This window comes from Equus asinus, chromosome 1 (assembly GCF_041296235.1).
Source record: "Equus asinus isolate D_3611 breed Donkey chromosome 1, EquAss-T2T_v2, whole genome shotgun sequence".
Taxonomy (NCBI): Eukaryota; Metazoa; Chordata; class Mammalia; order Perissodactyla; family Equidae; genus Equus; species Equus asinus.
Window position 1 is genome coordinate 135,060,109 of NC_091790.1, and position 26,465 is coordinate 135,086,573.

Consider the following 26,465-nt stretch of genomic DNA (forward strand, 5'->3'; position numbering starts at 1 on the left):
AAAGGAAGCGAGATGAGGGTCAATGCTACTCCAGGACACCTGCCCATATTAGTTCAGGTTCTCCAAAGAAACAGAAGCAATAGAATGTATATATGTGTACACGTGCAGGTATAACACATATATACACATATATATTCTACTGCTATATATACATATATATATGTGAGACAAAGAGAGAGAAAGAGATTTATTTTTATTTTAAGGAATTGGCTAATGCAATTGTAGGGCCTGGCAAGTCCAAAATCTGCCAAGCAGACTATCAGGCCAGAAATTCTGGCAGGGGTCAGTGTTACAGTCTTGAGTCCAAAGGCGGTCTAGAGGCAGAATTCCTTCCTTTTCTGGCTGTCTCAGCCATTTTTCTTAAGGCCTTCAACTGATTGGATGAGGCCTCGCATATTATGGAGGGTAGTCTGCTTTACTCAAAGTCCGCCAATTTAAATGTTAGTCTCATCTAAAAAAATACTTTCACAGAGGGGGCTGGCCCCGTGGCCGAGTGGTTAAGTTCGCGCGCTCTGCTGCAGGCGGCCCAGTGTTTCATTAGTTCGGATCCTGGGCGCGGACATGGCACTGCTCATCAGAGCACGCTGAGGCGGCGTCCCACATGCCACAACTAGAAGAACCCACAACGAAGAATACACAACTATGTACCGGGGGGCTTTGGGGAGAAAAAGGAAAAAATAAAAAAAAAAATCTTTAAAAAAAAAAAAATACTTTCACAGAAACACCTAGACTGGCATTTGACCAAAAAACTTGGTGCCATAGCCTAGCCAGGTTGATACATAAAATTAACTATCACACAGCTCTATAACATAACTGGGATAAATAATGTCCATCCCTTCACTGAACCAACATATCAAAATTCAGAGGTATGAGGTAGGCAGATCTCTACGTTGGAGACAGTGTAATAGAAGCTGGGACCTTTATCTAGTATGGTTGTTGCTTTATTTTACCCCAAGAAAATTCCTTTCAGAATTAGGTCTTTGAAAGAAGGTTCTTCTGAGGATCTATCCTTGTCTTGAACTCACTTCCCCTGTCTATTCCAGACCCTCTTTATTCCATGCAATGCCTTATTCAAGTCCTTCTGGTGGATGCCCAAACACCACCACTGGAAAGTTCACCCCATCATACCCCTTGGTTCATCCTCTGTCCACACTCTGTGAGACACTCAGTGCCTCTAACTCTGAACTGATATTCACTGAGCTGTCCTCTGCTCAGTTGTGGGCTCGAGAGGGCTGAAGGAGTCAACTATTCTCCTATGAGGGAAAGCAAATACAAGTGCCCCAATTCTTGTTTAGCCTCCACAAAAGTGAAAGCTTTGGCTGCTTACCTTACAAGTAAGGTTGTCAGATTTAGCCAAAAGAAAAAAAAAAGCCCAGTTAAATTTAAATTTTAGATAACGAACAGAAGATTTTTTAGTATAAATATATCCCACACTTGGGACATACACTAAAAAATTTATTCATTGTTCATACTAAATTGATGCCCAGTTATATTTGAATTTCAGGTCAAGAACAAGTAATTTTTCATAAAAAGATATTCCCTGTAATATTTGAGACATACTTGTACACAAAAAGTGTTCCTTGTTGATCTAAAATTCAAATTTAACCAGGCAATTAGTATTTTATCTGGCAATCCTGCAAGATGACCTAAAATACAAGGATACCCCTTCAACTCATGCAGTGTTTTTTTTCTCAGAGACAATACAAGCTGATTTCCTATCTAATAACAGACATTTTTCCACAAGCAAGGCTTTGGGTCTTGCTCCCTCTGTAACACTAGCTTCTGACCGCCTCTCCTCCCAACACCAGCTGCCCTGGAGGGCTATGGCCACTCCACCTTTATCCCTTCTAATTGAGAGGAATGTCCAATTTGTCCTGTTCAGGTTGATATATTTTGCGAGAAAGGATCGTTGATATCCCCAGTCACCCTGACTCAAGACCCCAGAGCCATTCTCAATTCTCTTTCCTTTGGTCCGTCCTTCTAGAGCTTTATTCACAATGTCTTTTGTATCCTCTCCCTTTCATCACAGATACGCTCCTAATCCACAATCATTATCTTCCACTTAGGTGACAACATGAACTTCTGGATTTTTCTTCCTACCTATAGTATCTCTCTTCTACAGTCCATCTACCACACTCCCTGTCCTGAAGTTCAGTACCATCGTGAACACTCAAACACTCCCAAGGCGTAGAAGCATTCTATTTTCAGAATGTCTGCCAAATGAAGTCATATAGTTTGACCTATATCAAGTCCAAATAGCAAGGCCCTATATCAAGTCCTTCAAGCAACTGACTTTAAACCAGAGATCACAAACTTTTTCTGTAAAGAGGCAGATGGCAAATATTTTAGGTTTTGAGTGCTATACAGTCTCTGTCACAATTGCTCAACTCTGCTGTTGTTGCATGAAAGCAGCCATAAACAATACACTAATGGATGGGCATGGCTGAGTTCCAATACAACTTTATTTATAAAAACAGACGGGGGACGGATTTGGCCCACAGGCTATAGTCTGCCAGCTCCTTCTGTAACTGCCAAAGCAAACCTGTTCTCCAAGTTCCAGCTCAAGTATTACTCTTTTTAAAGCTCTCCCTGATCCACCCAATTTGAAGTGACTCCTTGACTCTATGCACAATTCACTTTAGTCTCTTTTATGGCCATGCCTTGTCACATTCTGCCTTGTACAGAGTCCATGCCTCATCTGCCTGTTGGCTTGCTTAGTATCCTCTGCAGAGTCCACTACCGTCCTTTACACAGGGTAGATGTTCAATAAGAAAGTATTGGTAGGGAGAATGAAAATCACTGGAGAGTAGGCCTAGAGAAAGGGCAGAGGCTTGATCAACTACCTGCTTCTCCTTCAGAAAAAGTGTGAGTTCCCTTGAAGACCATGGACCATCACTAAATGCCTTCCAGGCCAGTCAGCCATCATTTAAAACACATAAAAGCCTACCCATCAAAAATAAATTAGCTAAGCGTTTCATTCCCCAACCAGGAAGGTTGGTATTGCAAATGGATTTGGGCTGAAACCATTTTCCTTTTTGAAACGCGCCCAAGTTTTAAAAGAAATAGCTTCATCTGATCTGAACTGCCAACAAATTCCTCCAAAATCCATCCATTGAGAGAACCTCATTACCTGCTTCAGCTCAATATCCACATAACTCCAAAGCATCTGAGCTTTTCATAACAGGGCTAGAAAAAGCCAGGCTCTACGCGCCTCAGAGAAAGGGTTGCAGAGCTGGGAGGGATAAACTGAGGAAAAGAACAATAACGCAAACATTTCCCCAGCAAAATAACTAGGAAAGTTAAAAATTATTTTAAAGTTAGCCATCATGAAAAATTGCAAGCAAAATTATTTCTCTTAAATAAATTTATTTAAAGCAAATTCTCCTAAACTTGCTTCTCTTAAAGCAAATTTATTTCCTTAAATTTAGTTCCTTAGTATTTTTGTCCTTTTTTTGGACTTAAGGATGGTCTAGTTATATTTCTACACACTTGATTTCGTCTCTCGAATCATTTCAGTGCATGCCGCGTCTTCTTAATTAATCTGCAGGTTTCTTAAGGAAAGGGTGCACATTTTCTGTTCTTGCACACCTCCTAGCGCACCGTAGGACCAGAGCCACAGTAAATGCTCAATAAGCATACAATAAACAAACGAATCTATGGGGCATGTTAACCTGCTAAAGTCCTTGGTGGGGGACTTAAGTTACTTGAATTAATTTTTTTTAAAAAAATTCTTCCCTTCTCTTAAAATCCTGATCCCACCTCCTTTTTACCACCAATTAGTACCTCTATTTTAAGTCCTTTGAAATTTTCATAACAATAAGAAAGAAAAACCAAAATTTTGCTTGCAGCTATGTTTTGTTAGATTTAAAGGTTCTTTGATGGCAGGACACAACACACTGACACTTGCAAGATGAAAAGCAGAACTTTTTGTTACTGGCCAAACCAGAGGAGGCTGCCAGGCAGGACCACACAGAGGGTTACACCCTGGAGCAGGAGGCGGTTCATGGATGACAGCAGGGTGGGTTTAACTAGGTTTAGGACGCTTCCTATGAATTGGATGATTTGAATAATTTCACAGGCTCTAGGACTTAGGGTCTGTTTCTAGTTGTATGCTACCTGACCTGGGGCGATTAGGGCCAGTTGCATAGATGCCAGGAGTGTAAGAGTTCCATACAGGATGTTGTTGGAGATGTGGTCTTAATCAGCTGCTCAAAAAGGGAAACTGAACGGCCCCTAGCCAGGACCTCAAAACTAGATCAAGATGGCATTTTTTTTAAACTATATTACATTCTATAACATAAGTCACTGACCACACCCCCACCTATGTTTCATGAAAGCCAGAGCCTGACTGTATTGTTCTCCTTGGCACTCACATTTTCTTGAGTAAATTGAATGAATTCAGATTTCCACTCCTACAGCAGGGCAGCAAGGTAGCCCACTAAGACTGCTGGCCTGGATTCTACACTTTCAGTAGGGATTGAGACTTGCACCACACACAAAAAGTGTATTAAAGCTACAACTCAGAAAAAAAAAATGTGAATAAGGTCCATGTTAGTCTGTCAAGAGATTATATCCATAATCTGGAATGTTTTCATTTTATCGGAATGATAGACACAAATAAAATAGATTGTTGTTTATTGTACTAAGAAAATCTGAGAGCAAAGTGACATTTGGGGGTAAGAGAAATAGGAATGAGAGAAACTGACCAAATATCTGCTAAATTGCAATGGTTCTGCTGTCAGATAGAAGATAACATAGTTTGAAAATCAAGAAGCAAGGAAAGGTAAGAAATGAGACTGAGTAACAAGCTCATAAGTTCTGGAAAGAGAGCCACTGATTTGAGAAGATCAGATGACACAAAGAGCATTTGGAGGGGTTGTCATAGTCTATTGGCAGAAAAGAACTAAAAGAAAATACATCTAGATTTAGCATAGGTAAAATAAATAGTAAATAACGTCTTGGGACTGTAGGAAGTCAGTCATTAGTCCAATGAATGCAAGAAAATAGACTTAATGAGATGATATTACACCACTGTGGTGTTTGTATGGAAAGTAACACAGAATGAGGGTTTCATGATAGACTCTGGAAAGCTTTTAAAAAACTCCAGATTAAACAAATTGTTGTTGTTTTTGTTTTTTCTTTTTTTATCTTTTTTTTTTTTTTGAGGAAGATTAGCCCTGAGCTAACTACAGCCAGTCCTCCTCTTTTTGTTGAGGAAGACTGGCCCTGAGCTAACATCCGTGCCCATCTTCCTCTACTTTATATACGGGACGCCTACCACAGCATGGTGTGCCAAGCGGGATCTGAACCGGAGAACCCTGGGCCGCCGAGAAGCAGAATGTGCGAACTTAACCGCTGTGCCACTGGGTTGGCCCCCAGATTAAACAAATTTAAATGATTTCTTCATCACAGGGCCAATCAAGTGCTTTATTATGTTAACACATGCTGGGAACCTCCAAGAAGAAAGTGTGGTGGGAGGGTATTGTCCACAGAACCCTCCTTTCATGAAGCAGCTTATATAACTCGTGTTCCACGGAACGCTCTTTGATAAAGCCTATGCTAATGTGATATTTTTCCACCTATGTTATTTTCGTAGCAACACAAGTTATTTTATTCTGTCAGAAAATTTAAGCAACTAAATTCTGGAACACACAATGCCATCCTCCCTCTTAGGGACTAAGTAGAAAATTCTCTTCACATCTAATATAGGTATCTACGTCCTTTGAGAAAATACATCTGGTCCCTCTATGACATTCTTTGGACAGACTAAATATGTACGATAATATCAGCTCTCCGCAGTGCTGAAAAAATTAAAATAAAAAAAGACTTGAAGGAGGAAGTTGTGAGCTATGAGAGAACATCACATTGATCCCAATGTTAACTGCAGTCACATCATGGTCCCCTTTGTCCACTTAATTAAAAGCCTAGAAAAAAGTCAACTTAAAGCCTGGAACCAGAGCAGCAAGCTAAGAATAACGTTAGCAACTAGAATTTCAATTTCTGCAAATCCTTGCAAAATTCAATAGCGATTTCTATTGAACGAGCATCTGATTAGGACATCAAATAATATGGAATATCAGCTACTTAAGGTGATTTAACTACTTAAGGTGACATGTCAAGCAAAGGCAAAAGCTGTAGTCATATTCCAGGAACAGTAGGATGTGATAAGCATGTCTTTGCCTAGCGATTCTGAGATAAGTGTTCTCTCTCTCCTTTTTTGCTGTAAACCTCCTTGCATGATTTTGTGATTCTGATACCCTAATGAGGCAGTTGTTTATTGACATTTTGAATGATGTAAGGTCATCTTATGATGACTTTCAAGAAACTACTCACATTACTTTTTGATTCTTTACTTAGATTTCCATTAAATATCTGTGTTTATATGAGTCATAAACACATAGTCATGAAAGCTAGTCAGAGATCACTGATGTTACAAGGAAAACAGCCCCAAGAAACTTGGTGGCTTTCAGTAACATCTCCAGCAATGGCTCCTTTTACTGAAATATTTATTGAGTACATACCATGTGCTAGGTCTTTTGTCCCTAGGCCTGCTCAGCTCTATCCTTGTAACTAAATGACAATGACCAGGACAGCCTAGTCAATCAGGCAGCTTTTAAATCACTTTCAATGGCAAAAGGTATAGTCTGATGGTCACACAGCCACAGGTATCAAGCGGGCATCCTGGGCTCTTGCATTGTCTTTGGCTAAATGAACTCCAACCTAGGAAATCACACTTTTAGAAAACTCAGATGCACTCGCATACCAGGTAACAAAATTATGAACACCATTCCCAGAGGAGCAAAGAAAATGAAGCTTCTTTATTTTCCTATAAATACGGTGACCAAAACTGGGACAATCCCAGTTTATGCCTGTTGTCCTGGTATCTCAACTGGTCTAACTTTTCCCTCAGATTTTAAATTTTTTTAATGAATAATTATTAATAGCTACATTGGTAGATCTCTGCTTTGTATTTTCAGCTTCTGACGCAGTCTTGTCTAGTAGTGTGGGAGATGTATGCACAAAGATCAGATTTTTTTTTTTAACTTTAACACGTGATTAAATCTAAAACATGCCCAGCAATAACCCATCTCTCTTTTCCCTATTTTTTCCAGACTCAGCAAAACAAGCACCTCCCTTTCAAAGACAGCATGCAGGGAACTTGCTGGTAAACACAATGCCCTCAGGCAAGAGAGAGCTCAGGAAGCTAATTTCTCCCATTTTGGGTGATGGCGGAGAAAAACTCAACACCATTACCCCTACGGGCCATGGTTGGGCCAGCCAGTTGTGCTGGGGCCTACATCACACCCACAACCTTCAAAACGCATGAAGCCGCCAGCCATCAGTTAGCAGGGTCGCAGAAATATGAGACATCATCGGTTAGTTGGGAAACATGAGTGGGAGCTGGAGGCTGGGCTATCTTGTCATAGAGCTTATAGAGAGCAGCCTGAATACTCTCATTACATGGTTTTATTATTTATTGTACAGTTTGTATTCATATATCAGCAGCAATTACTGTTGGGTAATGCTGTTTTATTTTGCAATAAACTCTTGGAGCAGCAAAGAGCTCAAAAAACCAAAAGCACATGCTAATGAAAAACTGAGTTCTGAGTTTCTATTTCACAACATAGTTGATGATGAATGTGGAACTTGCAAAGAAAGTTTATCAACACAGTTTACCATCTACCATGAAGGCTAAGCAATACGACTGACCACATGAAACCCAGAATACACAAATCTTCTGAAGAAGCACCAGCATCTGTTCCAAAAGTTAGAAGTTACTTTAAGACTATCTCCAAAAATGACTGTTTAGCATGTGCACCTGCAGAAAATGCATTTACCTACCACTCAGTGAAGCATGACTTTTCACTTACCTCCAATGATGGCTTTTCTTCATTAACTTCATCCACTTTGGATTCCAAGTTTCCTTTGGGAAGTATGAAAAGAAAGTGATAACTGTTCATGTGTTGTCTTTGTTAGCAGAAGAAGAACAGCACAAACAGTTGAATGAGGCAAGTTTTATGCTAGTGTCCTAGATACTCAAAGAAAAAATCAATTAGTTCCAATAACAGTTTGTTTTTCTTTATTCAATTTATGAAATCAAAATATAACTTTTGGATATTCATTCTGTCAAAAAGAAATATTTGACATTATTGTGAATGCTTGTATAGGCTCAGATAAAAAGTTCAACGTTAAAGATAAAATTATTTGTTTTGTGGAATGTAAACACAAATTTTAGCAGAGTACAGTGTTGTGATAAAAACAATAGTCTGAGAAAATTAAGAAACCTTTGGAGCAGAAATGTACTTGAAATTGGCTGAGGTGCATATATAATTAATGATCACATCCTAAAAAGCTGCTGTATTCCAGTAATCAAAATAGAAACTGCCTTTGTCAAAATGTATAAATATTATACACACACACACACACATACACACACACACAAAGTTAGAGCAACTGAACTAGAAAACTGTTTATGTGGAAGCTGATATTCCACCTCATTATATGGAAATAGACACTTTCTTTGCTGCCAACCATCCAGGTCTGCCCTTACTGTTTGCAGAACCCGTGGCAAGAATGGATATGGAAGCCCATTTCTTACATACTATAAGTCTAAAGTTTTAAAAGTTATAAATCAAGCTATTGAACTGTTAAATAAAATGTTTGATCCTACTATGGCAATTATACCTTCAATGATGCCTGAAAAGCCATGTTATAATTTAGAATCCCCAGAGTCCTTGGAATTCCAGAGTCCTGTGTGGAATTGACAGTGTAGGGAAAATATCCACTCCAGCCCATCACTAGCTCTTCCTTCTTCCAGCTCCCTCCAGCATAGCAAGGGGCCTCATACAAATAGACGAGGACAAATCAGACTAGCCCCCATGTCCAAGCTCTGTCAACAGCACCCCCTCTTCCCACCCCTAAACAGCTGTCCTTTGGCCAAATGTAAGGCCATGGGGTGCCCATACTGGTAGTGAGGTCCATCCTTAGAAAGAAGTACCCAAGGAAGATGCCTGCATATTCCTGGGAGCAGGTCAGAGCCATATGGGCAAGGAATTCTCAGCCCTTAGCTACCTGGGTATTTGTCCAGGAAGGCATGTATCCTTGGCCCCTCAGATTTGAGCTGAGCTGGAAAAGGGTCCGAGTTGAGCCCTCTAAAGTGTAAGGCCCTGGGCAGTAGTCTCTCTTGCTCAGATTTACATTTCAGACTAGTACTGACATCATCAATTGCATTTTAGAAATGTTTGAGGTTTTAAAGAACTATTTTGAAAATCAACTTAAGCGCCTAAAAATAGTATTGAAATACACACTCACACACACATAAAATCATCACATCCCTGGTGGTTTGAATATAGAAGAAGAAGCATTGTTAAGTCAGAAAATGAGAATAGTGCAAACCTTCAGAAACTCCTAAGCAGGGCCAGCTTTATGGGCATGTGACCTGTGCAGCCACACAGGGCCCCCGGGCTCAGAAGGGTCCCAAATTTGGTTTCATGCTCACCTGTCATCTTAAAATTCTTACCAGTTGGAACAAGAGGCCCCATGTTTTCATTTTGCTCTGGCCCCTGCAAATTATGGTGCCAGTCCTGTTCTTGAGGCCATTTATTCCACAAGAGGATTTCCTATGAAACTTGTGGCCTGTTTTCCCTTTGAAAAAAGTCAATAGAGCCAGCATCTCGCTTTCAATTATTTCATTTTCACCTATGGACCTTAACAAAAACATAAGGGCAGAGAGGGAAATACTTTTTAAAGGACACTGGAGTATTGGAAACCTTGACAAAAGTTCCATTAGAGGTTCAGGTTGGTTCTTGTCATTCTGGAATTGCTCACTCACTTCCTGTATAATCCCTGATTAAATGCCACCATTTTCACCCAGGGATCTTCTTGTCCTTTCTTCTGCCCCTACCCTATCTCTTTAAGTTATGGAGGTTTTCTTTTTCTTTGTGGATTTTTATTTCAATTCCTCTCTACTTTTTAGATTAAAGTGTAGGAGTAGTATTATTATTAAAGCAGAATGCCAGGCAGAGAGAGGAAGCTCTCCAGCACATCTTTATTAATCCAGGGCACGTCCATTTTGAAAGAAAGAATGAGAAAGGAGATTTACAAAGGGCAAGGGCTGGCCTTGGCAGCTCCTCACAGCAGGAACAGAGCCTGACACACTGCAGAAGGGTCTGCAAGGAAACAGAGCAAAATTGCCCCAGCATCAAATCCCCCGATGACTGCTGTTCCCTTAGCCTCCTTCTCCCACTGGCCCCAGCCCTCTGTGCCATGAACCCTGGCTTTGGGTTTCCTAATTCACTATCTGTTCTGTAGACTTTCTCCTACAAATCTCCAAACTCCCCCTCAGCCATTAAATAAAAAGGCCCCAAAGCCCAGCCTCCTTCAGAGATGGACTGCACCAAGGGAGAAGGGGCGACTGCAAGGTGATGACCAAGGGCTGCTGGCTACCAGCTCAGCAACACAGAGGTTAGGAGCAGTCCTTGGGCTCTTGGCAAGCTGCCAATCTTCCTCTTTCAGGTAAAACGTGGAAGCCCAGGCCAACTGACTTGAAACCCAGAAGGGGAAGACGCTGAAGGGAAGACACTGAAACCCCTTCTCCACCTCACACAGTGTGCACACCTGTTTTCTCTCTGAGTTATCCTGAAAGGGCCATGGGGCCTTGGGTTCAGGACAGAGGTGCAATCAAGGCTGAGGCAGGGATGGCCCAGAAACAGGACTGGGCTTTCTAGATGATGGGACAGACAATGCCACCCCTCCATACCTTTGGAACACAAAGCTCCCTCTGGGGCTCCTCCCCTCAAGGAAATCAGCCACAGGACAGAGGCACAGAAATGACGAGACTCTTCTGCAACGCTCTGAATACACCAGGGCATCTTTCTTCTTTGACTTCTACAAGGTTTGGACGTAGCTTATTCTTTACTTCTCTGAGATGTGATTCTCCAGTTTCATTTACGGGATTTGTTTCCAGGAGTGATATTCCAAAAATTTATAACTGCTGGGTATGGGCCCAGACCCGATAGAACAGGCCCTGTCTTTGGGGCTCAGGCTCAGGGGCGGAGGGAAAGGGAATGAGTGGGCAGGTTAGACTAAGAGACCTTGAGACAGCAGCCCTCTACCAACCAACGGGGAAACACTTCTGTATTTTAACAGTGGGACCTATCATATCCGTGCTTATCCACTGAATTAGCTCTATTAACAAGTCTTCTTTAGCTAAAATAAATATAGAATCAGATATACCTGGGTTGAATCCTCAATCCCTTGCTACCAGAGGTAGCAGTGGCCCTTAGGTAAGGTATTTAACTCCTTTGTCCTCAGCTTCCTCATCTGTAGGGCTGGAATAACTCACCTCTTAGTTCTGTTATGATGTTTACCTGAGATAGCATATGTAAAGTGCCTCTCACCTGCCTCTCAACTCAAAATTGTGCTCACGTAGAATTTAAGAACCATGTTCGTGGAAGGTGTGCCATAGGAAAAGAACAACAGATGTGACTACTGTTTCGTGGCATATATCGAGTGCTGGTGTGCGCCAGGCCCTGAGCTGGGGCAGGACACCTATTAGTCAATTAGTCCTTACCAAGACCCTGTAAGCTGGGAATTCTATTTTTGTCAAGGCCCATTTTTTTGTCACAAATAATAACAACAGCTAGTATTTACTGAGTGCTGACTAGAATTCTATGAAGAGTCATGTTACTGACCTCATTTTGCAAATGGGGAAACTGACTCCAAAAGAGTAAGTAATTGATGTGAGCAGTAATTGAATTGATGTGTATAGACTGTGAGTATCGCCACGGGAATCAGAGACCTTGGCTTAAATCCCTGCCCTGGAGAAGTCACCAAGCCTCTCTATGCCTCTCTAGGCCTCAGTTTCCTCATGTACAAAAAGATTAAAAAGTGTGTTGAATTACTCGGGGTCCTGGCAGGAAACAGACGGCACATTCAAACAGGGAAATTGAGGATGATGTACTGACATATGGACAGGATTAAGGAAAAACTATGGAGGATAATAAAGCAGATAGTTGAGGATGGGAAAAGGCTAGCAACAGCAGAGAGCTCTTACCACCCTAGGCCTAAAGAGCAAGAGGAGAGAGTGGTTACAGGAACCCAGTGAGAGCTGAGGCTGTAGCTGCTGCTACAACTAGAGCTGTTGGGGAGGCCACTGAACGAAAGCTCCAGCCTTGGGTAAAGGGGCACAGCCACTGCCAACCTTCAGCTTGGCAGGGAGAGGCAAGAGAATTGACTCCCTAACCTCACTCTCCTCCTGCACTGACCTCCTGCCACTACCTCTCACTAACCCAACCCAACTGGAAACAACAGGGCAAGGAAGCCAGTTGATGTGCATTAATGGTCACAGACAGAGTGCAGCAAAGTAAAGAGTAGATCTGGAGGGGCAAAGGGAATACCTAGCATGGGTATCTTACTCCACATATCCAGAGTAGGTATTGTATTAGTCAGAGTTCTGCAGAGAACCAGAACCAACAGAATGTTAGAAAGAGACAGAGAGAGATTTTAAGGAATTGTCTCTTGTGATCATCAGGGCTATCAAGTCTACAATTTGTAGGTCAGGCCAGCAGGGTGGAAATTTAGACAAAAGATGATATTGCAGTCTTGGGTGCAGGTTCCACAGAGCAGCAGGCAGAAACTCAGGCAGGGTTTCTATGCCGCAATCTTGATGAGAATTCCTTCTTCTTCAGGAAACCTCAGTCTTTGCTCTTAAGGCCTTCAACTGACCAGATGAGGCCCACACACATCATGGAGTGTGAGCTGCTTTACTCAAAGTCTGCTGATTTAACTGCTAATCTCATCTAAAAAAATACCTTCACAGCAACATCTAGACTGATGTTTGACCAAACAACTGGGTACCACAGTCTAGCTGAGTTGGCACACAACTCTAACCATCATAGGTATTTACCCCATATACCCAGCATGAGTATCTACTCCATAGTTTATGTGAAGGTAAAATAATATAATGCAGCTCCTAGAACATAGTTAACATTTGGTAAATGTTAGCTGTTATCATTATCACTTGTACTTAACTCCAGACTGGTCTGCTACAAGTTCCTGGGGCTTTAAAACAACAATTTAACCTTTAAGGACATCTGTCTTCTTGTCTTTGCCTGAAGTAGGCTGTACAAGCTCCCTTTTAGTTCCCAAATACCGTGGCAAACAAATGACTTTCTGACCATCACCTCCAAAAGCAGTTCAAGGAAGAAGTCAGTGCTGGACTGTTATTTTAGATTCCTACACTCAGGACTAGGGAGGTGTGGCCAATTCAGCCCAAGTTTCTGGGGTAGTACTTCCCAAAGGAGTGTTAAAGGGAAATTGTTCCAGGATGTTAAGAGGTGGGTCGGGAAAACAATCTTTCCCTGAACAAATGTAGTTGTTTATTCAAGCATTAAACAAAATTAAGCAGGTACCTTATTTACAGGGGAGACTTCCCAGAACCTTTACTGTGTTGATGTACACTGTATATCTCCAGGTGGGGTTTTAGGTTGCTATTTCCTGAGTTTGTGTGACCACTGATCACTTTGCCCTCCAAGCATGTTTAAATGTCTTGGAGAGCTAGGATTGCAAGGAATGAGGTTTGGGAATGTGGTTCTAGGGCCACCCTGAGAGTCGTTCTAAGAATACTGTTGGCTTGCTCTCTGCTTTCCTGCCACTCCCTTATGGTGAGGGAGAATCCTGGGGGAACTGAGGATAAGCTAGTTCTTGGGGGACCCAGGCCCAGGCCTAGCTACATAATTTGCAGGGCCCACGGCACAATGAAAATGTAAGGCCTCTTCTTGAAAAATTATTAAGATGTTCAAGTCCCTGATAGCAGAGCATTAAACCAACTGTGGTGCCCTTCTGAGACAGATGGGGCCCTGTACAACTATACAGGTCATATGTGCATGAAGCTGATCCTGCCCTGGTCATTCACTCACCCAATAAATTTATAGTGTACCTACTATGACATATTTTCTTGTCCTGAAAAGCTTTCAGAATAAAAAAAGACAGTTCCTTAGACAGCCCCTAGGGCAAACCACTTCTCCAGTTTTCCTCAGGCTCAGCCAGTGAGTCTCCCATGACTTACATGTCTTTGTGAGATGGTCTCAGGCAACAGACAGCAAATCAGAAGAAAGGCATTGATTTAGGTTAAGGTTGGGTTCTCCAAGAAGCAGACTCTGAGACAGAGCTTAGTATGTAGACTGTTTATTAGAGAGTACCCTTGGCATTAACGCCTGTGGTAAGGAGAGGAAGGAAGCAGGATTGGGCAGAGGGAGACGGTGGTCTGCAATGCAGGTCAAACTATAGCCTCAACCCACCTCACGGGGAATCTATAGAGCTAGAATGGCCCTTTTGTCCTGAGCTGGGAGGAGGTGGCTAGCCTTTATACTCCTGCATGAATCAGTCATTGGATGGTGGCAGCTACAGGAAGTGGCCTGAATTGGGCAAGGTGGCTTCCCAGCTGAGGCAAACTCTATAGGACTGAGAGCTGAGGCTGTCCACCAACAGCACTCCCAACTGCTGGGGCAATAATGCCTTCCTTAAAGAGGGATCTGGGTGGCTGCATCAGTGTCCACTCTAGTGTGTATGTGGGAATCCCCCCAGATTGGAGACTTCAGGACTGGCCTTTTTAAATGTCAGTGGGTATGAATTTCAGAGTCACAAACTTGGGAATGCAAAAATGTCACTTTCATTATATTTATAACTGAAGTGACCAACCATCTTGGTTTGCCAAAGATTTTGCAGGTTTTAGCAGTGAAAAGTCTCACGTCATAGAACAAATTGGAACAGTTGGTCACCCTATCTCAACTCAATTTAACCTTTTTGATTTTAAATTCAGAGCCCTCATTTCCAATTGAGAGCAGAAAATTGAATCCAGGATTTAGTTATGAGTTTAAAATACAGTCCATTCAAGAGTTTTCACCCTCTCAAAGTTCTTTCACTCTCTTCCTTCATGGGGCTGATTCTAAACCCCCAGGGGTATGGGCAACTGCCATGATGAGTCTTTGGGGCAAGAAGTGGCTGATTTTAGTCTCTGTGGTCTCAATCCTCTGGAAACCTCTTGCTCCGGGTGGAACTCACCCCTAGTCCCTGAGTGTCTTTGGCTCTATCTCCTTTGCCCCTCTTGTGTGTGTGTGAAGTTGTCTGCAATCCTGGAAAAACTTTTAGATCTATACAGTTCTGCCCTCTGCAGCCTCCTCATCCTAATGCCCAGGATCATCATCTTTTCACCCCCATCCACCTCTTCCCTGTCCTTCTTGTGGGCTCAGAGAAGAGCAAGAGCAAAGGGAAGGGTAGCACCTTATGAGACTTCAGGAAAGACTATGGGCTGTCAGCAGCACTCTGTCTGCTCTAATGCCCTTCATAGCTACTGTTGTCTCCAGTTCTTCTGCCCAAGTGCTGAGAGAAACATGTGCCAATGCAAGGCTGCCTGCCCCCAGAGTTCCAGGTGGCACTAATAGGACCCAGGGCCTCTTACTCTTGGGGGGAACTTTACTTTGGTTAGTGTACTGTCCCTGGGGGGCATACAGGTTTTATCCACTCCAGCATCTCCAACTTTCATCATATCTCCTCACCCTACTCTCCCAGATTAACACCAACCTACTGCTAAAGACTATCACTTCTCTGGTGGAGGGGGGAGTGAAAGAGTAAAGTTTTTGTATGCAATCAAAGTAAGTTTTTATCAGCTTAAAATGCTGATATCAACTTTAAAAACTCAGTTATATCTGTAAGATGTTTTATGTAAGCCTCATATTAATCACAAAGCAAAAACCAACAGTAGATACACAAAAGATAAAGAGAAGGGAATCAAAGCATACCACTATGAAAAATCATCAATTCACAGAGGAAGACAGTAAGAAAGGAATAGGAGACTACAAAACAGCCAGAAAACAATTAATCAGATGACATTAGTAAGTCCTTACCTATCAATAATTACTTTTAAATGTAAATAGATTAAATTCTCCAATTGAAAGGCATAGAGTGGCTAAATGTATAACTAAACAAAATCTAACTATATGCTGCATACAAGAGACTCACTTCAGCTTTAAAGACACACATAGGCTAAAAGTGAAGGATTGGAAAAAGATATTCCATACAAATGGAAATCAAAAAAGAGCAGGAGTAGCTACACTTATATTAGACAAAAAGACTTTAAGTCAAAAACTGTAACAAGAAACAAAGAAGGTCATTATACAATGATAAAGAGCTCAATTCATCAAGAGGATATAACAATTGTAAATATGCATGCACCCAACATTGGAGCACCTAATTGTATGAAGTAAATACTAACAGAACTGAGGAGAGAAATAGAAAACAAAGCAATAATAGTAGGAGACTTCAATATCCCACTTTCAAGAAAAAAAAGTGATCCAGTCATCCAGACAGAATACCTGTAAGGAAACATTGGACCCAAACTACACTTTAGACCAAATGTACCTAACAAAAGATTGCAGAACATTCCATCCAAGAGCATCAGAATACATAATCTTCTCAAGTGCACACGGAACAGTGTCCAGGTTACATCATATGTTAGGCCACAAAAGTCTTGGCAAATTTAAGAAAATTGAAATCTTTCCTGACCTCAATAGTATGAAACTAAAAATCAATAACAGGAGGAAAGGGGGAAAATTCACAAATATGTGGAAATTAAACAACACCTTCCTGAACAACCAATGGGTCAAAGAAGAAATCAAAAGGGAAATCAGAAAATATCTTAAAACAAACAAAAATGGAAACACAACATACCAAAACTTATGGGAAGGAGCAAAAGAATTTCTAAGCAGAAAGTTTATAGTAAGAAAGGCCTACATTAAGAAACAAGAAACACCTCAAATAAATAGCCTAACTTTACACTTCCAGGAACTAGAAAAAGAAGAACAAACTAAACCCAAAGTTGGCAGAAGTAAAGAAATAACAAAGATCAGAGCAGAAATAAATGAAATAGAGACCAGAGAAACCATAGAAAAGATCAATGTAACTAAGATTGGTTTTTTGAAAAGATAAACAAAATTGACAAACCTTTACTAGACTAAGAAAAAAGAGAAAATTCAAACAAATAATATTTAGAATGAAACAGTAGACTATACAACTGATACCACAAAATTCAAAGCATCATGGGAGACTCCTATGAACAATTATATTCTAACAAATTGGATAACCTAGAAGAAATGGATAAATTCCTAGAAACATACAACCTACTGAGACTGAATCATGAAGAAACAGAAAATATGAATAGAACAATAATGAGTAAGGAAATTGAATCAGTAATGAAAAATCTCCCAACAAATAAAAGCCTAGGACCAGATGGCTTCACTGATTAATTCAACCAAACATTTACAGACGAACTAATAGCAATCTTGCTCAAACTCTTCCAAAACTCAAAAAGAAGGTAATACTTCCAAACTCATTTTAAGAGGGCAGCATTACCCTGATACCAAAGCCAGATAAGGACACCACAAGAAAAGGAAAACTATAGGTCAATATCCCTGATGAATATAGATACAAAAATCCTCAACAAAATACTAGCAAACAAAATTCAACAGCACATTAAAAGGAACATACACCATGATCAAATAGGATTTATCCCTGGGATGCAAGGATGGCTCAACATATGCAAATCAATAAATGTGATACATCAAATCAAGAAAACAAAAGATAGAAATTATATGACCATCTCAATAGATGTAGAAAAGGCATTTGACAAAATTCAACATCCTTTAATGGTAAAACTGTCAACAAATTAGATATAGAAGAAACATACCTCAACATAATAAAGGCCATATATGACAAGCCCACAGCCAATATCACACTCAATGGTGAAAGGTTGAAGGCTTTTCCTCTAAGATCAGGAAGAAGACAAGGGTGCCCACTCTCACCACTCCTATTCAACATGGTACTGGAAATCCTAGCCAGAGCAGTTAAGCAAGAAAAGGAAATAAAAGTCATCAAAACCAGGAAGTAAGAAGTAAAATTGTCTCTGTCTGCAGATGAGATGATCTTAAATACAGAAAATTCAAGACTCCACAAAAAACTATTAGAAGTAATAAATTAACTCAGTAAGGTTGCAGGACACCAAATCAACACACAAATATCAGTTGTGGTTCTATACACTAACACTGAGCTATGTAAGAAAGAAATTTTTAAAATTCCCATTTACAATAGCATCAAAAACAATAATACTTAGGAATAAATTTAACCAAGGAGGCTAAAGATCTGTACACTGAAAACTATAAAATTTTGATGAGAGAAATCAAAGAAGACACAAATAAATGGAAAGATATCTCATGTTCATGAATTGTAAGAATTAATATTGTTAAAATAACCATAATAACCAAAGTCATCTATATATTTAATGCAATCTCTACCAAATTCCAATGGCATTTTCCACAGAAATAGAGCAAACAAGCCTAAAATTCATATGGAACCATGAAAGACACCTAATAGCCAAAGCAATCTTGAGAAAGAAGAACAAAGCTGGAAACATCACACTTCCTGATTTCAAACTATGTTACAAAGTGATAGTAATCAAAACAGTGTGGCACTGGCATAAAAAGAGACACACAGACAATTGCAACAGAACTGAGAGCCTAGAAATAAGCTCTCACATATACAGCCAACTAACATTTAACAAGGAAGCCAAGAATACTCAATAGGGAAAGGATAGTCTCTTTAATAAATGATATTGGGAAAACTGAATATCCAAATGCAGAAGAATGAAACTGGACTTATATATTACATCATTCTCAAAAATTAACTCAAAATGGATTAAAGACTTAAATGTAAGACCTGAAACCATTCAACTCCTAGGAGAAAGCATAGGGAAAATCTCCTTGATGTTGGTCTTGGTAACAACTCCTTGAAAACTACAAGCAACAAAGGGAGAACTAAAACGTTAGCCAACCTGATGGCATAGAGATTAAGTTCGCGCACTCCACTTCAGCGTCCTGGGGTTCGCCGGTTCAGATCCTGGGCGCAGACCTACACACCGCTTATGAAGCCATGCTGTGGCAGGTGTCCCACAGATAAAGTAGAGGAAGATGGGCATGGATGTTAGCTCAGGGCCAATCTTCCTCAGCAAAAAGAGGAGGATTGGTGACAGATGTTAGCTCAGAGCTAATCTTCCTCAAAAAAAGATATGTATATTTAATATTGGGGTCAGCCCAGAGGCATAGTGGTAAAGTTCACATGCTCCACTTCAGTGGGCCAGATTTCACAGGCTCAGAACCCTGGGTGGAGCTAGCACCACTAGTCAAGCCACACTATGGTGGCATCCCACATAAAATAGAGGCAGATTGGCACAGATGTTAGCTCAGTGGCAATCTTCCTCAAAAAAATAAAAACTAGAAACAGACTACGTCAAACTAAAAATCTTCTACACAACAAAAGAAACCATCAACAAAATGAAAAGGTAACCTATGGAATGGGAGAAAATATTTACAATACATATATCTGATAAGGGATTGATATCCAAAATACATAAGGAATTCAGACAACTTACTAGCAAAAAAAGCCAAACAATCCAATTAAAAAATGGGGGAAAATAATGACGTTTTTCCAAAGAAGTCATACAAATGGTCAACAGCTACATGAAAAGATAATCTTTGTCAGTAAATCAGGAAGTGCAAATAAAAACCACATTGTATGCCTCAAAAACTTAAACAATCACATTGTTACACCTTCAACTTAAACAATATTATATATCAATTGTATCTCAATAAAACTGGGGAAAATTTTAAAAATCACTTCTGTCTAAACTTCTCCTTCCTCCCCCTCATGCTTAAAATTTTTTTAAAGAAAAACATTGTAGAGCTTTATTTCATTTATTTGTTTGTTAATTGCAGTAACAGTGGATCGTAACATTACATAACTTTCAGATGTACCTCATAATATATTTCAAATTCTGTGTAGATTACATCATGTTCACCACCCAAAGACTATGTGCAATCCATCACCACACACTGTGCCTAATCACTCCTTCTGCCCTCCTCCCTCCCCGCTTCCCCTCTGGTAACCACTAATCCAACCTCTGTTGCTATGTGTTTGTTTGTCATTGTTTTTATCTTCTACTTATGAATGAGATCATACGGTATTTGACTTTCTCCCTCTGACTTATTTCACTTTGCATAATACCCTCAAGATCCAACCACGTTGTCACAAATGGCCGGATTTCATCATTTCTTATGGCTGAGTAGTATTCCATTGTGTCTATATACCACTTTTTCTTTATCCATTCATCCTTTGATCCGCACCAAGGTTGTTTCCAAATCTTGGCTATTGTGAATAATGCTGCAGTGAACATAGGGGTGCACGTATCTTTATGCATTTGTGTTTTCAAGTTCTTTGGATAAATACCCAACAGCGGAAAAGCTGGATTGTATAGTAGATCTATTCTTAATTTTCTGAGGAAACTGCATACTGTTTTCCATAGTGGCTGCAACAGTTTGCCCTCCCACCATCAGTGTACAAGTGTTACCTTCTCTCCACATCCTCTCCAACACTTGTTGTTTGCTGATTGTTAATTATGGCCATTCTGACGGAGAGAGGTGATATCTCATTGTAGTTTTGATTTGCTTTTCCCTCATAGTGAATCATGTTGAACATCTTTTCATGTGCCTGTTGGCCATCCATGTATTTTCTTTGGAGAAATCTCTGTTCAGATCTTTTGCCCATTTTTCAATTGGGTTGTTGGTTTTTCTGTTGTTGAGATGTATGGGTTATTTGTATATTTTGGATATTAACCCCTTATCTGATATGTGGTTTGCAAATATCTTCCCCAAATTGTTATGTTGTCCTTTCATTTTGTTGACTCTTTCCTTTGCTGTGCACAAGCTTTTTAGTTTGATGTCATCCCATTTGTTTATTTTTTCTATTGTTTCCCTTGCCTGGTCAGACATGGTACTTGAAAATATGCTGCTAAAATGGATGACAAAGAGCATGCTGCCTATGTTTTCTTTCAGAAGTTTCATGGTATGAGGTCTTACATTCAAGTCTTTAATCCATTTTGAGTTGATTTCTGTGCATGGGGTAAGATAATGGTCTACTTTCATTCTTTTGCATGTGACTGTCCAGTTTTCCCAACACCATTTATTGAAGAGACTCTCCTTTCTCCATTATATGCTCTTGGTTCCTTTGTCGAGAATTAGCTCTCCATAGATGTATCTTCATTTCTGGGCTCTTGATTCTATTCCATTGATCTGTGTCTGTTTTTGTGCCAGTACCATGCTGTTTTGGTTACTATAGGTTTGTAGTATATTTTGAAATCTAGGAGTGTGATACCTCCAGCTTTGTTCTTTTTCCTCAGGATTCCTTTGGCTATTCCAGGTCTTTTATATTTCCATATAAATTTTAGGGTTCTTTGTTCTGTTTCTGTGAAAAATGTTGTTGGAACTTTGGTAGGGATTGCATTGAATCTATAGATGGCTTTAGGAAGTATGGACATTTTAACTATGATAATTATTTCAATCCAAGAGCACAGAATATCTTTCCATTTCTTTGTGTCTTCAATTTCTTTCAACAATGTTTTATAGTTTTCAGTGTACAGATCTTCCACCTCTTTGGTTAAGTTTATTCCTAGATATTTTATTCCTTTTGTTGGAATCGTAGATGGGTTGCATTCTTAATTTCCCTTTCTGCAACTTCGTTTTTAGTGTATAGAAATGCAACTGATTTTTGTATGTTGATTTTGTATCCTGAAACTTGATTGTATTCATTTATTATTTCTAAAAGTTTTTCAGTGGATTCATTAGGGTTTTCCATATGTAAAATCATGTCATCTGCAAATAGTGACAGTTTCACTTCTTTTTTTCCAATTTGGATCCCTTTTATTTCTTTTTTTTGCCTGATTGCTCTGGCTAGGATTTCCCATACTATGGTAAATAAGAATGGGGAAAGTGTGCATCCTTGCCTAGTTCCTGTTTTTAGGGGGATAGCTTTCAGTTTTTCTCCATTAAGAATGATATTAGCTGTGGGTTTGTCACATACAGACTTTATTATGTTGAGATATTTTCCTTCTATACCCATTTGATTTAGAGTTTTTATCATAAATAGATGCTGTATCTAGTGAACTGTTTTCTCTGCAACTATTGAGGTGATGATGTGATTTTTATTCTTCATTTTGTTAATGTGGTGTATCATGTTGCTTAATTTGCAGATGTTGAACCATCCCTGCATCCCTGGAATAAATCCAACTTGATCATGGTGTATGATCTTTTTAATGTGGTGTTGTATTCGATTTGCTAGTATCTTTTCGAGGATTTCTGCACTGATGTTCATCACTGATATTGCTCTGTAATTTTCTTTCTTTGTGTTGACTTTGTCTGGTTTTGGTATCAGGATAATGTTGGCTTAATAGAACGAGTTACAAAGCTTCCCCTCCTCTTCAATTTTTTGGAGAAGTTTGAGAAGGAAAGGTATTAAGGCTTCTCTGAATGTTTGTTAGAATTTACCAGGGAAACCATCTGGTCCTGGACTTTTATTTTTTGGGAAGTTTTTATTACTGTTTTGATCTCCTTACTGGTGATTGGTCTATTCAAATTCTCTACTTCTTCTTGATTCAGATTTGGAAGGTTGTATGGTCCTAAGAATTTATCCATTTCTTCTAGACTATCCAATTTGTTGGTAGATAGCTTTTCTTGGTATTCTCTTATAATCTTTTGTATTTCTGAGGTGTCTGTTGTAATTTCTCCTTTCATTTCTGATTTTATTTATTTGTGCCTTCTCCCTTTTTTTCTTACTGAGTATAGCTAAAAGTTTGTCAATTTTGTTTACCTTGTCAAAGAACCCGTTCTTGGTTACATTAATTTTTCTATTGTTTTTGTCTCTATTTTGTTTATTTCTGCTCTGCTTTTATTATTTCCTTCATTCTGCTGATTTGGGGGCTTTATTGTTCTTCTTTTTTCAGTTCCTTTAGGTGCACTGTTAAATTGTTTATTTGGGATTTTTCTTGTTTGTTGAGGTATGCTTGAATTGCTATAAACTCCCTGCTTAGCACCACTTTTGCTGTATCACATAGATTTTAGCATGTCGTATTGTCATTTTCATTTGTCTCCAGGTATTTTTTGATTTCTCCTTTGATTTCTTCATTGACCCAATCGTTGTTCAGTAGCATTTTGTTTAATCTCCACATTTTTGTGGCCTTTCTGGTTTTCTTCCTTTAGATGATTTCTAGTTTCATACCTTTGTGGCCAGAAAAGATGCTTGGTATTATTTTGATCTTCTTAAATTTATTGAGACTTGTTTTGTGGCCTAATATGTGATCAATCCTGGAGAATGTTCCATTTGTATTGGAAAAGAATGTGTATCCTGTGGGTTTTGGATGGAATGTTCTATATATCTACTAAGTCCATCTGATCTAATGTGTCATTTAAGGCTAGTGTTTCCTTATTGATCTTCTGTTTGGATGATCTATCCATTGGTGTAAGTGGAGTGTTAAATGCTCCTACTATTATTGTGATACTGTCTATTTCTCCTTTTATGCTTGTTAATAATTATTTACATATTTAGGTGCTCCTATGTTGGGGGCATATTTAAAAGTGTTATATCCTCTTGTTGGATTGTTCCCTTTATCATTATGTAGTGCCCTTCATTGTCTCTTATTACAGTTTTTGTTTTAAAGTCTATTTTGTCTGACATAAGTATTGCCACCCCAGATTTCTTTTCTTCGCCATTTGTGTGGAGTATCTTGTTCCATCCTTTCACTGACAGTTTGTGAGTGTCTTTAATTCTGAAGTGTGTCTCTTGAATGTAGCATATATATGGGTCTTGTTTTTTTATCCAATCAGCCAGCCTATGACTTTTGATTGGAGCATTTAGTCCATTGACATTTAAAGTAGCTACTCATAAAAATGTACTTATTGCCGATTTGTTACTTTTTTTTCTGGGTGTTTTAGTAGTTCTATCCCTGCTCCTTTCTTCTTCTCTTGCTCTCTGCCCTTGTGATTTGTTGGCTTACTTTAGTAATACGTTTGATTTCTTTCCTCTTACCTATTTGTGTGTTTATTATAGGTTTCTGGTTTGTGATTACCATGAAGCTCCTATATAATATTATACTTATATAGAAATCTATATTGAGTTGATAGTCTCTTTAGTTAGACCTCTTTCTAAAAGCTCTGCTGTTTTACTTCCTTCCTACTATATTTTATGTTTTTGAAATCATATCTAATCTCTAATTTTGTGTGTGTCTATCCATTACCCTCTTATCATTGAAATAGGTAATTTTATTACTTTTGTCTTTTAACCTATATATTATCTTCGTTGGTGGTTGATCTGCTACCTTTACTGTATTTTTGCCTTTACCAGTGGTTTTATTGCCTGTTTTGTTTTTGGATTTTTTTAAATTATTTTCTTATTCCTATTTGTGGTCTTCTCTTTGCCACTTAAATAAGTCCCTTCGGCATTTCTGGTACAACTGGTTTCTTGGTGATAAACTCCTTTAATTTTTGCTTGTCTGGAAAGCTGTTTATCTCTCCTTCCATTCTGAATGATAATCTTGCCGGTAGAGTATTCTTGGCTTTAAGTTTTTTCCTTTCAGCACTTTAAATATGTCATGCCACTCTCTTTCAGCCTGTATGGTGTCAGATGAAAAGTCCACTGATAGTCTTATGGGCTTTCCTTTTTATGTCACTTGTTGCCTTTCTCTTGCAGCTTTAGGATTCTTTATCTTTAATTCTTGATATTTTAATTATATATCCTATCTCGGAGGAGATGACACCTGCACCTAAACATGTGTAATACAGACAGTTAAACAGGCAGGTGTGGTAGAGCATGACAGGGTGGATCCAAGTCAGAATGCATGGTCAGGGAAGCTTCTCTGAGAAGTTGACATTTAGGCTGAGATCTGAATAAGAAACAGACTGCCATGGTAAGATCAGGGAAAGAGGCATGTGGACAGAACAGCCAACCAGACAGCCAGCACAGAGGCCCCAAGGCAAGAATGAGTTTGTCATTTTCAGGCACCAAAATATTGGCTAATGTGGCTGGAGCAAAGTAGGCAGGGTGGAGGTTGTTTGAAATGAGGTCAAAGAATTAACCAAGAGCCAGACCATGGAGTCTTCATGTCCAGAGTAAGAAGTCTGGAATTCATTCCAAATATGACTGAAAGACTTTGGGTGGTTTCAATAAGGGAAGTGACATAATCTAATTTACATTTTGAAAAGATTCCTCTGGCTGCTTGTCTAAGAGTGGAGTCAAGTGGGGTAGGAAGAAGGGATGGTGGAGAAAAAGCCAGAACATCCATTAGGAGGCTAGCTCAGACATCCAGAAAAGAACAATGACTACTAGGAACTGGCATTAGATTCCTTGCCACATCATTTTTTTTTTTAACACACATAAATCTGGTGGTTTAGACTAAGGTGGTGATAGTGGAGAAGAGAAGAAGATGGCTTTGGCATATACGTTAGAGATAGAATCAAAATGACTTGCTAATGGATAGATTGTAAAAAGGGAGAAATGAAGGCTAACACCTAGATTTTTGGCTTAAGCATGTGTATGGATGGTAATGTTGATGGAATAATTTAATGACATGGGAAACTCCATGGAGAAGCATCTTTAATAAGGAATCATGAGTTCTGTATCAGCCACATTAAGGAGGGAATGCCTATTTGACATTGGTATGATGTCTGTAACCTCTTTTAAAATATTTCAGCATTGACAGTATGCTATAATGTGTGTGTATGGTCGTGCATCCACACATGCGTTAATGTAAGCTACACACTGGGGACAGTAAGTTGTCCTCATTCAGAATTTAACTTTCCAGGGTGTTTGAATAACATATCAGAAAATCTACTCTCCAGATAGCTCTGGTGGTCTAGTGATTAAGATTCAGTGCTTTCACCTCTGTGGCCCAGGTTTGTTTCCCAGTCAGGGAACCATACCACCCATCTGTCTGTGTCATACTGTGATGGCTGCTTGTTGCTGTGATACTGAAAGCTATGCCACCAGTATTTCAAATACCAGCAGCATAATCCATGGTGGACAGGTTTCAGTGGAGCTTCTAGACTAAGACAGACTAGGACAAAAGACCTGGCCACCCACTTCCAAAAAATTGGCCATGAAAATCCTATGAATAACAGCGGAGCATTGTGTGATATAGTGCCAGATGATGAGAGGATGACTTAATAAGACCAGGCTGGGTTCTGCTCTGCTGTACACAGGGTCACTAGGATTCGGAATTGACTCGAAGGCACTAGCAACAAACCCTCCAAACGTCACTAGTACAAATGCTTCAGCTATCGTTATTTCTAACCAATCCCGAATCTTTGGCTAATTAGCATAATAAATGTTATGAATAGGTTTTAATTGGTGAAATTAGTGGAAATTGATGAAATTAGCAAAAATAAAGAGATACGCTTTGGTTCAAATATTCTAGAGACACTAACTACACATTCGTGAACAGGGTATGATAATTTAGTATCTATTGTAGCCTGTACTTTTGTGACTAGGGCCTGAGTCTTGATTCCTTAATAGTACCATGTTCAGCCACTGGT

The 26,465-nt window shown here is 39.5% G+C and overlaps 1 protein-coding gene across 1 annotated transcript in view; it reads right to left on the bottom strand.

The window, feature by feature from the left end:
- Positions 1 to 26,465, bottom strand: part of MTERF1 (mitochondrial transcription termination factor 1) — a 347,595-nt gene that overhangs the window by 81,204 nt on the left and 239,926 nt on the right. The window contains exon 7 of the transcript XR_011502918.1: positions 7,872 to 7,924. The gene's annotated coding sequence lies outside the window, so the exon portion shown is untranslated. The remainder of the gene's footprint in view (positions 1 to 7,871; positions 7,925 to 26,465) is intronic.